Here is a 15,746-nt window from a genome sequence, read left to right as displayed (position 1 = left end):
TGTGGGGAGAGGCCAGGAGAAATGAGGGAGGAATATCGTTGGAGGAAAGTTTGGGGAAACATACCGGGTAGAGAAAAATGTTAGGGAAATTGAAGCCGCGGGGGGCAGGCCGAGGCGGAAACGAAAGCCACTTTGGGGTTCTCAAGTTAGCCCGGGAATAGGGGGCGAAAAGTTAAAACCAGAAGCTGAGACGCAAGCCAGATTGGGATCCGTCTGATTAGCCCGGGGAGCAAAGGACGGGAAGCCAGATCGTGGGGCGGAGACGTACGCTGGGTTGAATTCGCCAGGCTAGCCCGGGGAACTTAGATTGAATCCTAGTGGCGGAGACGCAAGCTACGCTGTGTTACTCGCGGAAGCCGCCGCGTGCAGAGAGAGCACGGGGCGTGAATAGATAGGGAACGCTGGCGTAGGCCGTGGTTCAGACGCGAAAGGGTTAAGCGTGGAGACCGCGGAGCGCGCGAAGCCGAGCCGCACAAAGCCGGGAAGCTGCGCAGATGAGAGAGGCGCGCGGGCTGAAGCGGCGCAGAGCCGGGAACCCGCCAGCAGGGCGAGGTGCCGGAAAGCCGCGGGGATAAGAGAAACAGAAATCTTAGAAGTAAAGTGAGAGAAATAGGAACGTTGGCAGACAGAAGTAAAATGGGAGAAATAGGAATGCCCGGAGATAGAGAAATAGAGAAAAATAAGGCCTCCCCTCAACATGGCAATGAGAAAGCTTGGATTCGGTCTGCCCAATTAAGTGAGGCGATGAGCACCTGCGGGCAGCTAGCAGCTTATGCACCGCAGGTCACCGAAGACAGGCACGAATTAACATCAGTAAGGCTTCCCCACAATACAACAATATTAAGCTTGGATTCGGTCTGCCTGATTTAAGGCGGTAAGCGCCAGCAAGCAGCTCGACCAGAGTATGAGCTGCAGGTCACCGAAGATAGGCACGAACCAACACTAATAAGTCTCCCCCACAAAAAGGCAATGAGAAGGCTTGGATTCGGTTTGCCTGATAGAGCTTGTAAGCCCCTGCAGGCAGAGCAGAGCATGCGCTGCAGGGCACCGAACACAGGCACGTATCAGCGCCTAAAAACCTCCTCACATGGCGAAGAGAGGACCCGGATTCGGTTTGCCTCATTGATAGGACTTGTAAGAACCTGTGGCAACTCTAGCAAGTAGAGTAGAGTGTGTGCTGCGGGACACCGAAGACAGGCGCGTATCAACACCAAAAAAATAAAAAGAAAGGGGGATCTGTGGGGAGCAGCTCGGACGAGACTAAGTTACTGGAATTAAGACTTATTCTATGCATCTGCTCTCCTCTGTGGGGAGCAGCTCGGACTAGACTAAGTTACTCGAATTAGGACTTATTCTATGCATCTGCTCTCCCACAATATGGCGCTGGGAGAGAAGTAAACAGCTTCCGCACAGCTGCCTCCAGTTCAACCAATTAACTGTAGGACTTGCTCCTGATTGGAGAGCAGCGTACTCAGCCGAGTTGGGATTGGCGGAGGAGGACTATAAAGGAGGAGAGAAACGGCATGCACCGGGAACATCTATGGGGAACATCTAGCTGAAGGAACACCCGTGCAGCCCCCGAGAGACCCGGCCGGCGGTGTGCCGCTCCCCTGCGGAAGTGGGGAATGCGGCCAGGGGGAACTGCCCTTCCACGGAGGTGGAAGGGATAGTAGCCAACCCGGGAAGAACCAGCAGCAAACCCGGGGAGGGCCGAGCAGACGAAAGAACAGCGCAGGGTCTTGTGTCGTTCCTCCACGAAGAGGGGGAGCGACATAATGGTGCCGTGACTCGGATATGAAGCCTAGGCAGGGTTTAGTGTCGTTCCTCCACGAAGAGGGGGAGCGACACAGTAGGTTGAAATATTAAGTTCCCTTATTGAGTATCCCTTAACAAAACCTTTGGGAACAGAAAATTGTTTTAGACTTTGCATTTCTTTTTTTTAATTTTTGGAATACTTGCATATAAATAAACAGGTATCTTGAATATAGGACCCAAACCTAAGCCTTAAATTCACTTCTCATTCATACATACCTATCCGCATGATCTGAAGGTAATTTTATACAATATTGTTAGCACACCTGTGTTTTGACAGCCAGCTTGTCTTAGGAAATCAGATGTGGGATTTTCTATTCCTAGCATCATGTTGATATCATATTGATAGTAAAACATTGGACTTTGGAGCAGCTTAGATTTCAAAGTTTCAGACCAGGGATGCTCAGTCAGTTCACGAGATTCCTTGAACTGGAATGGCCGGAGTGGTGGGAGGGAAAGCTGCAGGAAGGCAGGCAGCAACTGCACTCTGATCATTCTAGAAGGCTCCACACCCTCCCCAGTGCAGTGGGTGATTCCCAAGCTTTCCCATGGGGGCATCTGTCATTGACTAAAGACACAAGTAGGTCCCCTGCGGAAAGCACTCTAAGTGAAAGGTGTTGTCTGTGTGGCTGATATGTAAGGGAAAGACAAAGAAACCTCTGTTAAGGAGAGCATGTTGGCTGGCGCCACGGCTCACTTGGCTAATCCTCTGCCTGCAGCACCAGCACTCTGGGTTCTAGTCCCGGTTGGGGCACCGAATTCTGTCCCGGTTGCCCCTCTTCCAGGCCAGCTCTCTGCTGTGGCCAGGGAGTGCAGTGGAGGATGGCCCAAGTGCTTGGGCCCTGCACCCCATGGGAGACCAGGAAAAGCACCTGGCTCCTGGCTTCGGATCAGCGTGATGGGCCGGCTGCAGCGCACCGGCCGTGGCGGCCATTGGAGGGTGAACCAACAACAATGGAAGACCTTTCTGTCTCTCTCACTGTCCACTCTACCTGTCAAAAAAAATAAATAAATAAAAAAAGGAGAGCATGTTTAGATCTTTCGGTAAAGCAAAATCTGCTTCCCACTTGTGTCTTCCTCGTCCTTCCCCAGAGCCATGTCCCTGACATCCCTGGGGGTCCCGCTCAGCCTTAGCTCATTTGTTCCTTCCCTGGGCGTTCATCAAGCGTGAGTGGAAAGAGACATCGTACCTGGTGCTACTTACATGCAGTCAGGTGGCACAGTCCCTGCCTCCCAGGAATCCTCATTTAATGGGAGAGACAGAGGCATTCGACCATGGCGAGGTGGTCCATTAGGTCTGTGATAAGGACACACAGGCCCAGGTGCCTATGGAAGCACAAAAGGTCGTCCAGCCGGGAGAGGGGTTCTGCCTGGAGAATGCAGAGGACAGAGCTGGGGAGGCAGTGATAGGAGAGGAGGGGAGTGGGCGACAGAGATCAGCACACGTGCAGGTGCTCTGGAGGGGAGAGGCAGGACAAGAGTGCTCCAGTCCCTGCAGGTTCTCTCAGAGCACATCCAGGAGCCTCCATCACCTGACTGCACTTGGCAGGAGGTCTCCTGTAGCCTCTGCCTCCGTCAAAAGCTTTTCTGGGGTCAGCAGTCTGCTTCCTCACCTCGGGAAAGGCTGTGTCGTTTGTCTGAGTAGCCCCTGGGACCTAGCATATTGAATCAGCCTGCTCAGCTCTGCCTGCATTTACTGTCAATGAGCAACACCAATGATCCAGCTGTTCAACAACCTTGGTCCCCAAACCTGACTTCCAGCCGAAGCCATAATTAGAATAAATGTCCATCCCCACCGCATTACCTTCATGGATCTCTCCTGGAACAATTGTTCCCACACAGTAGAGAGGCAGATCTTGACTGCGGCCCTGGATTGAACGTGGTTCTCTCTCTGCCAGCTGAGTGACCTTGAACACTTCCCACCTCTTTGAAGCTTACTGTCCACAGCTGTGAAACAGAGATGAGTGTGGATGAGATGGAAAGGAAAAACGAAGAAGAAGCTGTGTCTAACTGTAATCAACATTGATTCTAGTTAATCTTCAGGCTGGAAATCAAGTTTGCAGACCCTTGTTTTTGGGCAGCTGGATCGTTTGGTGCTGCCCATACCAAGCCTTTGCATTAGGGTTGGACTCACTTTTAGTGTTTAACACAGGTTGGTTGCACCTCCTTGGCACATCCCTCCTCTTCTTCCCTTGGCGGATTCACCTGGAGGCATAACCTAGAGAGACCACTCCAGTAAGGCAGCTCTCTCACGGCTGAGGGCGCCACCTCCGGAGCCCAGCTCTGGGCTTGCAGTATGCACCCTCCCTGGTCTTCTCAGAGCAGAGCAGGGCTGGTTCCACATCCGGTTCGCAGGTGGCAGCTCCGAGACCATTTGCCCCACGCCACACAGCTGGGAAGGACTGGAGCTAGGAAGCAGTTTCACATGGGTCTCTGGGAACTGACCGCTTAGATTCAGAAATCCCATGAGCTATCTGTTAAAATGAGCCATTATTCAAAATTAAGTTATAAAGCTTCCAATTAAGTATATTAAAGCAAAGTAGAAAATTACGGAAACTCATCACTTCGTAACTACAATTCTCCCTTTTGCTGTATCTGTGCTGGGAGCCAGCCCTGGTGAAGTCTGGCTCACCACCTCTTGTTGTGTAAAGTGTTCCCGGGGGGAACAGCCGTGCACATGCATGGGAAAACCTGTCATGTCCCGGTGTTTACACACAGCTAGCTCACAAAGTTCATGGAAAATGAAGTGAAACGTGACTTTATTTTAGTGCAAAGCTTTTGGAAAGCATTCTTGTGAGTGTAGGCAAGCTCCTTCAGTCAGTCTGATGGCGTCATTCATAGGACGGAGGCAGAGCACACGGAGCTGATTCAGGCCCCCTCCTAACTTGGCAAGTGTGATTTTGGGGAAGTGAGTTTTAACTGCTCTGTGCCTCAGTTTCCCTCTACACAATGGAGGACCAAACGAGAAATGGTAGCCAGAGATTTAGAAAATTCAAGGCACCAAAACAACACGATAATCATTGGTCATTGTGGGTTGTTTTGCTGTGCAAGTAGGTCAGAGGTCACCGCAGGGCTTGCTGAGAACCTCGTAGAGAGCGCTAAGGGCTCACTGAAGTGTCCTGAGTGTGTGGCTCAGATCCAACTTTGTGCCATTGCCGCAGACCCAGGACTGTGGCAGGGTCGAGCTAGACTTGCGTAGGCACTGGTGGGACCCTTGGTTGGCGTTGGCTGGATAGAACCAGGTGTCTCTGGAGGCCTTTTCGGTGCCTCACTTATGACTGACATCACGGGCACGATGACTGCAGGACTTCTTCTGAGCCTCTAGGCTCATGGCTGCTCAGTGACCTTGGCCTCAGGCATCTCCTGTTTTGCTGGAAAGGGATCACAGAGGGCAGAGGTCAATGGCAGCCAATGCCTCCCAGCAGGTGAGGAACACATGTGTGCAAAGTCAGTCCCGGGCCCAGCTGGTGCTAGTTTCCTCTTTCCACGTATGAGCCTACCAGGTCCTCCCATTTCTGGGTCTTGAAAAGTCGGAGGCTGCTTGGAGATCCCAAAAGAATTCCCAGGCAGAGCCACGGTGTGCCAGAACTGCTTTATCTCCCTTCGAGGGAGGCCGTGCCTCTTGCTTTTCCTTTCATACTGTCTGCATACAGTGGGCTGGATAACCGGGGGGAGGAGTCCGGATCAGAAAGCTGCTGCTGTTCCGGATGTCAGTGGATGAACGTTGGTTATGGAGCTGGGTGAAGAGGGGAAGAAATTTATAAAGTACAAACTCTTCGCACTCGAGGGTAATTCTCACCAGAGAAACAGAAACCAGACATATTTTCTTACCTTAGCTCAAGAGATCCAGCATGGATTGACAGTTTCTAAGATTGTCACAGGGAAACCCAGAGCCCCACCAGCCCCCTCCTAAGTCTTCTAATCCCCAATCTCATCGTCATGGATCGCTTCCATCTTTGCTTCCTCTGAAATATATAGATAGATAGATGGATGGATAGATAGACAGACAGACAGATGTTGGATTGGATAGATAGATAGATAGATATTATTTTATATATTCTTACAGCAGAGACCAAAACTGGCCACATCAGTTCATTTCTTGCAAAAGATAACACGCTAGGATACAATCCCCAAAATGCCACCTCGGTACAGGCTGCCACTGTCCAGTCTACTGAAGGGAAACGGACATTTGCAAGGCTCTGTCTCAGGACATTATGCTGCAGTCAGCATGTGACTCTGTGGACTGAGGGCTCCGATGAAAAGGCAGGCTCTGGCTCAGGTACAGAGAGCGAAGGAAAGACATTTTCTGCAGACAGAACGGGGGAAAGTGCCACTTTTCTCTTGCTTTCTGTTCCCTGTGAGCATCAGAGACTAGAAACCGCAGAATAGACACAGCTGCTGGGCAATCAGGCAATAGATTAAGAAGGTGATATTTTTAACAAGAAACACTTGCCGTAGGAGGACCGTTGGGCTCGTCTGGTCGTAAGGATGCTCTTGGATCTCTTCTGAAGAGCATGAAAAAGTCATTTCGTTGACGCGTCACACCCGAGCGTGGAAGCTCCTCAGGTTCCAGATGTCGCCCGGTGCAGACGCTGCACAAATGGAACGGGAGTCCTAAGAGTTTTTGGAAAAGGAACTCAAGCGAGTTCTGGGGCCAATAAAATCATTAACAAATAATGAGCTCTAGAAAAAGAGGCTGAGGTTAGCAAAACGTAGGTGCACATATAAAATGACTCTTAGTCCTCCAACAGCAAAGGGGGCCAGTTAGCAACGTTGGGGACCAGGGACCTGTAGGTGCAGCTGCTGTACTTCCCACTTCCTCATCAGCCTCCCAAAATGACTTGGTGAACATTGTTTTGGCTTGAGTCCAAAAATGATAAAAAGCGATATATTTAGTTTGAAACTGGAAAATCTAAAACACAAAGACCTCATAGTAGGAATGCGAGAGCCCAGAGAAGTGGCAGTGTGGCTGCTTTGGCTTGAATCTCCCTCTGAGGAGCAGCTAACGGAGCTGATGCTTCAGCGACAGCTTCAGGAATGGCAAGGCGTCACCTCGGCACCCCATGTGGTTAGGGTATGATTTGAGTGTCTTGCTGAAGGGACCCCCACCATGGTGCGGTGTTGAAGTGATGTGATGGAACCTTTATTTTATTTTATTTTTGACAGGCAGAGTGGACAGTGAGAGAGAGAGAGAGACAGAGAGAAAGGTCTTCCTTTGCCGTTGGTTCATCCTCCAATGGCCGCCGCGGCCCGCACGCTGCGGCCGGCACACCGCGCTGATCCGATGGCAGGAGCCAGGTGCTTCTCCTGGTCTCCCGTGGGGTGCAGGGCCCAAGGACTTGGGCCATCCTCCACTGCACTCTCTGGCCACAGCAGAGAGCTGGCCTGGAAGAGGGGCAACCGGGACAGAATCCGGCGCCCCGACCGGGACTAGAACCTGGTGTGCCGGCGCCACAAGGCGGAGGATTAGCCTAGTGAGCCGCGGCGCCGGCCGATGGAGCCTTTAAAAGGTGGGACCTTGAGAAAGGTAGCTAGGTCCCTGGAAGCTCAACACTCACGGATGGATTAATGCTGTTCTCATGGAGTGGGCTGGGTCTTCAAGGACTGAGTTCCCAGGCAGGAGGATTTTTAATGAAAAGTGTAAGCCTGTCCCCGCCTCTCCCCGAGGCTTCTTGTTTCTGTCTCACAAGGCATCTGCACCTGCTTCTGCCACTGAGATGCCCTGTGCCCCGAGGCCCTCACCAGGGCTGAGTGATCCCGGCATGAGCTCTTGAGCCTCCAGAAGCAAGAGCTAAGTTAAGCTCTTTTCATGTAAAGGACTCGGGGCAGGTGTTTTGCTACAGCAACACAAACGGACTAAGACAGCACCTCTCTGCCCGCTGGGATGGCAGTGCTCGGACGAGGGGCACACAGAGTTTTTCATGGGCTTTACAGCCGGCTTCCCCTCAGCAGCTGTCACGGGGTCTCATGTGCGTGGATTCGGAAGACCGTGGTGTCACTAGGGGGTCTGTGCCAGACGCCAAGGACAGAACATGTTTGAAAATTAGAACAAAGTAAGCCTGGATGCAAGTGCTAACATCTTTTCATGGAACCCAAGTCACTCGTGGGACATGAATTAGGAGTGCTCCTGCTAGGAGAGTTAACAAAGCTACAGGCCCACAGGCCATGGGGCAGCCCTGGGCAAGAAGCAAGAGGGAGACAAAGGTTGCGACTATCGCCAGCTACCTGCAGGCTGCTTCTTCCTCCTCTACCCTGAGAGCCTAGAGATTTGTATCCTAAGATGCAGATGGTAAAATTTATATTTTTAAAACATTTTAAGAGCAAAGAGATTGGGCGAGTATGTTGGCTCAGGGTCCACCAGCTCACCACTATCCACTTTGTCTGAAGTCTGCATCCATCTGAATTTAGACCAGTGATTCCAGGTGGAGAGCAGCGATCACACCAGGCGGAAGTCATGTAAAAGCAATATTTTGGATCATAAGTAGAAAGTCTTCAAACGTGGAATTTAACAAATCATACAAAGGAAAGCAAATTAAATTTGACTTCTCTTGAATATGATTCTCTGAAATCAATTTGTCACCAATTTAGTAAAGAAAATTTAGGAACTAAACAACTACTCCAATTCTATCCAAACTGAAGGAACAATAACAAATTTGAGTGAAACACCATTGCACACTTTAAATGGATGACTTTTATGGTATGTAAATTATATATCAATAAAGGGGTTTTAAAAAGTTGCTATTTGTGGTCTAGAAGGACAAGGCATCCTCTAAATGTCTCATTGACACCCTACATAACAGGGCTGCAAGCCCCTCGACGTGACCAGCATTGCGGCCACTGTCACCATCACAATCAGCGCTTACCGTATACCGGTCACCATCGATAGCTATGCCCGGCTTTAGTCCTCACCAACCATTCACATCTGCCTCAGGTATGAGACACCGAAGTTGTTCCACGTCACACGGCCAGTCTGGGAGGTGGCAGAGAGGGGGGCGGGTGCACAAGCGCCTGTGACACCATCACCATCTCTCCTGGTCGTGACCTGCCCATGCGTGTATCCAAGGGTCTCCCCTGTAACATCTGAACTCAGCAAGGAAAGGCCTGTAAGCTGGTGGGAGCAGCCACGCAGGTCAGAGCCCTGCCCAGGGTGTTGCACCGGAGAGCAGCTCTCTCCAGCTCTGGGAAGTGGTTAATAAATCAACATCTTCAAAGCAGTAAGTTGGCTTCCACCTCGTGAGCAGACGGGCGACCAATGTCAACGAAGCGACGTCCATACCCGTGTAAACCTAGCACTTGGAACGTGAGCGGTGATCCTGAATCTGTCAGTGAGCCCGAGAAGAAATGCAGTCAACCAAGGCCCAGGCTCTATTATCCTGTATCCAGACCACTTTGCTGCTGCTGTTTGCTGATATTGTCTGCCGACCACTGGCTCCACAATGCAGCAGGAGATGACGAGGATGGAGACCAGCTGACACATTCCCTGCAGATGTCGATTTCTCTCCGCGTGAAGACAGCATCGAAGGTGCTCCCGGCAGCTGGCAGCCTTGGCTCTTACAAGCAAAAGGCAGCCCTCCCAGTGCAGAAATCAGGTTGGCTTTAGTCCAACAAGGGTGATAGTGCTTTCAAGAACAGAAGATAATCAGCGCCTTTTATCCTAAAATGACTGAGTGCTGATAAGTGTTTTTGAATATAGGAAATGATCCAAGAAATAAAGTTTCATTGGTCTCCGTGGACCCACTGCTTGTGAATGGGCACCGGCACTGATTTTGCAGGAACAAAATCCAGAAAGATCTTTTCAAACCAGAAAAACGAGCTCCAGTGTTAATGACTGTTGAGGGCCTTCTGTGCATCAAAGGCAGCACTCTCTCGGCCATGTGCGATTCCTTTTATTCTTGTGAACAGCCCTGCTGCTACGGCTTGAACGTGATTTGACTTCAGAACTCGTGCCAGACTTTGAACCTCAAAGCTGTAAGCTAATGGTACTAAAAGGGTGGAAACTTAACCCGGTTATGGTGTTGAGGAGGTGGGACCAGTGCACTGCCCTGAGGTCTTTGGAGGTGTGCCCTCAGAAGGGGGTTCTCGCAGAAGGGTTGGTTATAAAAGCTGGGATGAGCCTGGCCACTCTCTGCTTCCTGGTTCACCAACGGATCCTTCCTCTGCAAGTCCTCTGCCCCCAGCATCAGAGGCCAACTGACTGGGTCAGCCTGAACTTGGACTGCAAACTTCCAGACCAACAGCCTCCTTCCTTCTTAAGTCACTGTCTCGGGTATTTTGTTGTAGTGATAAAAAACCAATAGGCTTACCAAAGTTAGTTTTGATGGTTTTTTTCCTTTGAACACGTTAGAAAATTCAGGGTCAAAATGGACAATTTGTTCAAGGTTACACTGCTGATAAGAAACTGGAGTCAAATAAAGATCTGTCTGAATCCATGGCTAGTGCATGCCACCACTTCATAATACAATTCAGGCACTTTGTTTCTATAATCAAAGTGACCAAGGTTTTTGGGAGTTGAAAATACAGATGGTTGGAGAAGGTGATATTAAGTTATACTTAAGATATTAAGTAACTCAAAATAGCTCAAGGAAAGTATAGGGAGAAACATTAGAGGCATAAAATATAGTATTAATAAAGGAGCATTATGGAGGCACGAGGCTTAATGCGTTCTGCAGGTTCAGTGTTCTGCTGAGCCAGGACTTACCCCAGTGTGGTTTCTCTGAAGCTCTTGGTAGATGCTCTGAGTCTCCCAGACACCTGGTGGGACAGCAGCTGCCTGCCAGACTGGAAGCTCTGTATAGACAAATGATTAGTGTTGGCTAATGAAATGGCTAGAGTACTACGCACCAGGTATGAACATTTTTTGTTATATATTTGACATTTTATTTACTTATTTATTTGAGAGGCAGAGAAACCGAGAGAGAGAAGTTCCCATCCAATGCTTCACTCCACAAATGCCTACAATGAGTGGGAACAGCCACGGCTGAAGCCAAGAGCCAGGAATCTGATCTAGGTATCCCACATGGATGGTACAAGCCCAATCACTTGAGCCATCACCGCTACCCCTAAGGTCTACACTAGCACAGAGGAGCTATAGCTGGGAAACAAACCTACGCACTCTGATGTGGAATGAAAGCATCTTCATGGCTATGCTAAATGCTCCTCCTGCACAAAACTTTCAGGAGCAAAATTCCCTTCCAGCTGCTGTGAGATAGTGCAGGACATGTTATGGTGACAGAGGGGTTGCAGCCAGCACAGCCCCTGTGGGTGACGGTTAACTTCATGGATCACCTTGACTGAGTTAAGTGACACCCATAGAGTGGTAAGATGTCACTACTTTGTGCATCTATGAGTATGTTTCCAGAAGACATCAGCCTTTGAATCTGTAGACTGAGTAAAGGGGGTCGTCTACTCCAATGTGGGTGAGCCCCATCCTAACCACTGATGGCAAAAATAGAACAGAGAAGTGGAGGAAGGCCATGTTTGCTCTCTTTCTCGTTGAGCTGTGCCATCTATCTTTGCCTGCCTTTGGATGCTAGAGGTTCTATCCTTTATATGATAGAACCAGCTCTTCTGCTGCCCTCTGTCCTCTGGCCTTTGTCCTCAGAGTGGGAGTCACCTCGCCAGTGCTGGCGCAGAATTGCACTTCCCACTTTTCTAACTCTCTGTCTTACAAACAGCAGATCACCAGGCTTCTCAGAATCCACAGCACCCATGAACAGGTGAGTCAGTTCCCAGGCTAAATATCCTCATGTCTGTCTGTCTCTCTCCCTCCCTACCTACTGACCCACCATCTATTCTACTGGTTTAGTTTCTCTAAAGGACCTTGACTAGTACATGTAGCAAGCAAATTTAAGAGTTCAATTTTGTTGAGTAATCTACTGAGATCTGGGAACTGTATGTTTTTGTAGCATAACTTGATCTGTCCTGACTGATGCCCTTGCAGCTTCTAGTGTGTCTGGAGGTATTTGTAAGACCCTGATTCCAAAGCAGGACACGACAAGCGGCAGTGGGCTCAGCAGCAGATTCAGTACAGGGGTGACCTAGCTTGACAATCACTTCTCTCTTCCTGGACTAAGCCTCTCTGCCACCCAGTCTTCGTCTCTAGGAAAACTGGACTGTGATTTCAGGCTGGCCTTCTTCCACACTTCTCAAGATGGGATCCTACATAGAGATTCCCCACAAATAAAGCCGGGACAGGCTTGTGAACTTCCGACAGATGACCTCAGAGAGCCACAAGAGGGCAGATCTCCCTTGAGACGGATCTGATGTCTGGTTGTGGCGTTGGACTTGAAGTTAAGATGTTGGTTCAAGCTCAACCCTTGATTTCATTAAAGACAGCATGGAAGAGCACAGGACTTGGAATCAGGAAACAGTTCCAGTGCAGAGAAGACTTTAACGACACAGATGAGAACAGGGATTTGAAGTTTTCTGAGGATCTTTAACGGATATAAATCCTTTAAAGAGGCAATAAAGGAGAGTGACATGGGGGAGCCCGAGCAGGCAGAGCACTGGTCTACCTCTTCACTTCCCCAAAGCGGCTCTGCCTCTGCTATGACCTTGGTCCCCTGTGCTTCCAAGGAAGATATTAGGCAAGACAAGTTTACAGAGCTTAATAGGTTATGATTAAATTATTTTACTTTTAGGGATGAGAAGTTTTATCTCACCCTGAGCCACCATTTTTTCCACTCATTTTTCACAGCAGGTGGAAACATGGCTTAGTATTATTCAACCTAATGATTTTGTGATTCAAACATTATACAATGTAATTAGTACTTACCTGATGCTTAGTGCTCAGTAAATACTACTTCTCTTAAACTAGTCACCACACAACTGAAACTGCCACAAAGGTATTGCTTTTTGGGAAAGAGCAGCTGGAGAAGGCCTTTGAAAAGAAATGCCAAGAGGAATATATTTTTTTTTCTCCTGAGATAGTTAGGGGTGGATAGTTTAAAAAGACAAAGATCTGAGACACTGAAATAGATCCAAACCAGGAAATGGGTAAGATTCTGTCTAGCTCACCCATCCGGATTATCTCTGTCTTCCGTCGGCACTGAAGGATTTCACAGCTCTGTGAATTATAGCAAAGTGATGAGACTGCAAATAATTTGTGCGCATGGAAATGCAAACTGTGACTCGTGGAATGCAACTGATTACTACCCTATAGACAGATCCATTTCCCATCATTCCGTAAATTCATTTCAGAATTCTGGGGCCTAGATTTGCCTCAGTTCTTTTGAATCTCTTTAACACAATTGTAACATTTCACCTGTTCCCGTATTAATAGTCCTTACCCTTGGTCATTTTAGACCACGTAAGACTCATGACAACTCTACTTTAGTAACGTGAAAGGCAGCTTACTCCTCTGGCTTTGGGGAAACGGAAAGTGCATCGTATTTCTCACATACTCCGTGATGTGGCAGAGACACATCATGGACGGCCGTCTTCACTTCACCGCCTCTAGTGAGAACGGAAAATACAAACCTTGGGAAACTCTCAAGATGAATTTTTTGGTTTATAACAAAGATGTTTAAGATTCAGAATAAAGTCTGGGGGGAAATCACGAGTTTAAACATTTTGCACGCCTGTGTCTTTAAAACCTAAATTTAGAGGATTTATGTTGTTAATCAAGTATTCGTCCCTTTCGGTGGCCCAGGCTCTGGGTTATTTTCCTAGAGGCTCCCTCTGGACGGGGCGTCAGTTTCATCCCTGCAGTGGTGGAGGTCTGGAGAGGCAGAGCAGGGCTGTGCGGGTCGGCCTCGCCCTGGCACTCAGCCTGGCCATCCGTCCCTCATCCAGGAGAGTGAGTGTCTCACATGCTGGATGGCGTGCGGCCGAAGGAGTTGAGAGAAATGAGGCCCAGGAGAGAGCAAAAGGAAATTCAACGCTGTAAATCAGGAGACACTCACGGCCTTTCCCACCAATCAGGGGGAGATAAACAGGGTCATGACAAGAACGCCAAAAGCAGTCTGGAAAACCCAGCCCATTCCCAGAGATCTCGTTCTCTCCCAGAAGACTGATAGAGGAAGACTTCATCCTTCCCTAACATAGTCACTGACACATCCATATAGAATTTAGCAGGGCTAAATTTATTTCTTCAGTCTGAAAGGGGAAAGAAATTCAGAAACAATCAAATGCCTGTAACTGGAAAAGGATGAGATCATATTGAAAAAGAAAAAAAGAAGTGGGGCGAAACACTTTGGAGAAAGAAACTGTCAGCAAAGAAAATAGGTCGCTCACTTGCCAACGCTGTCCGATGTTAGCGCAGAGGAGGGCTGCTCTGTTCTGGTGGGGACGCCAGTAACAGGAAGTCTGTGCCTGCCGCCCGACTTCGTGAAATCCTGGCTGTCCAGCTCTCTGTCAAACAGCTGGTCACTCCCAGGCTCTGGACAGCTAAGGACTTCCTGTCTGGGGGGCTGAAGCTTCCGGGATAGAAAACTCACAACCACACATTGCGGTGAAAGCACAGAGTTAAAATACAGCTCTCAGACTTCGATAGCAATGAGATTTCCTATCGACCCAGCGGTGAAAAGAAATCTCTTTATCGAGGCCTTCAACCATGCACACAGCACGGGAAGAAAAAAAATCAAGAAGTGATCAATTAAGAAGCACGACACTGGTATCCAGTGTCGGAAAGTGGACCGAGAGTTTGGAAATACTTCCGGAGGGTAACTTGAAAAAATAATGAAAGACGTAAAGATTTACATAGTTTTTGACTCACCAATCTTCACTGAATGGAATTTACCCTAAGGAAATAATTATGGCTGTGCCTAAGGATTTGTTTAATGCGGTTTAGATTAAAATAGAAACTAATCAAGAAGAGCAGCCCCACAGGATTAGAGAGTATGTTAGCATACGGATCCATCGAAACATCCATTCAAAGTAAGGCTTCAGCGAAATCTTAATAACATATAAGGCAAACCAAACGCAAAAGGGTTCAAGGTGCATTTTACGTGGAAGACGCAGATCCGCTCTGTGCATGTGACTGTGTGCTCGCTGGAACACGCCCTGGTCTGTGCTGGCACCTTTGATTACTGATGTGGGGCTAGACACACCAGGGTGTCACCACGATGCATTGTCGGGGACATCAGTGTAGGGTTTTCAAAGTTGCTTTATTTTGATTATTTAACTTTGAAAATTCTCCGTAACAAATAGGTTCCGTGGCAATAAAAAGAACAGTGTATTTCCTAATTTTGATAATTTTCCGTTGGAGAAATCTTTACGAATGTGTTTAGAGATGCCTGGTGTTTACCATTAATTATTTAATTGGGATTTTAGCCCAAGCTTATGAGTAAGATACTCTCCTTCCTGTCTCACAGTGCACAGCGGGCGCTGACAGAGGTAAAGCTTTCTGTGGGTCAGTGCTGCATCTGAAGTGGACACCTCGTCTGGCCTTTGGAGCCTTTACTCTCTGCTTAAGCCAGAAGCCTCTGAATGTCTTGGGCCAAGCAAACCCAAATCTGTGGTTACGTTGCTTTAAAAACCATAAGCCCATGTGACTGTACTGACAGGTGTGTGGGTATTGTGACGGTCACATAATAGGAGTGTTCAGAGCACTAGGGCTGAAATGAGGATACGGAGACGCTCCGTAGATGGCCCCCTGCCTCATGAAACCTTGTGCACTCCCGCGGTGCGCAGCCCAGGTGAGGACAAGTGTGCGCACGCCCACCAAGCAGTCACTGTGCTCCTGTGTGTGGGGTGCGCTGCCGCCCTGCAGTTTAGCTGAGAGAACAGTGCCTGATGGGTGACATTTCCCACCCTTCGCCATCACTTGCAAGTAGACCAGTGGCGATGCCTGCAGCTCATTCATCCCCCACCCTGCCCCTCTCCCACCCGCTCATACCCCAGGGAATGCCCCAGGCCTTCTTCCCTCGCCTCACACCTGGAAAGCTTCCCTGCCTCTGAATCTCAGCAGTGCCCTCGCTTCCTATTCTCTGAGC

At 49.0% G+C, this 15,746-nt stretch overlaps 1 long non-coding RNA gene across 1 annotated transcript; it reads right to left on the bottom strand.

Annotated features, from left to right (window-relative positions):
- Window positions 1–1,929: 1,929 nt before the first annotated feature.
- Window positions 1,930–14,188, bottom strand: LOC138844520 (uncharacterized). Its single transcript, XR_011380413.1, has 9 exons — window positions 14,047–14,188; window positions 10,511–10,599; window positions 8,179–8,210; window positions 6,266–6,404; window positions 5,313–5,548; window positions 3,947–5,183; window positions 3,617–3,759; window positions 3,017–3,182; window positions 1,930–2,804 (listed from the first exon to the last, which is right to left on the bottom strand). It is a non-coding gene; the product is annotated as an uncharacterized lncRNA (long non-coding RNA).
- Window positions 14,189–15,746: the final 1,558 nt, after the last annotated feature.

The sequence above is a fragment of the Oryctolagus cuniculus genome, chromosome 12 (assembly GCF_964237555.1).
Source record: "Oryctolagus cuniculus chromosome 12, mOryCun1.1, whole genome shotgun sequence".
In the NCBI taxonomy this organism is placed as follows: Eukaryota; Metazoa; Chordata; class Mammalia; order Lagomorpha; family Leporidae; genus Oryctolagus; species Oryctolagus cuniculus.
The sequence above is the reverse complement of the archived record's forward strand: the minus strand, read 5'-3'. Positions and strand labels throughout refer to the sequence as shown.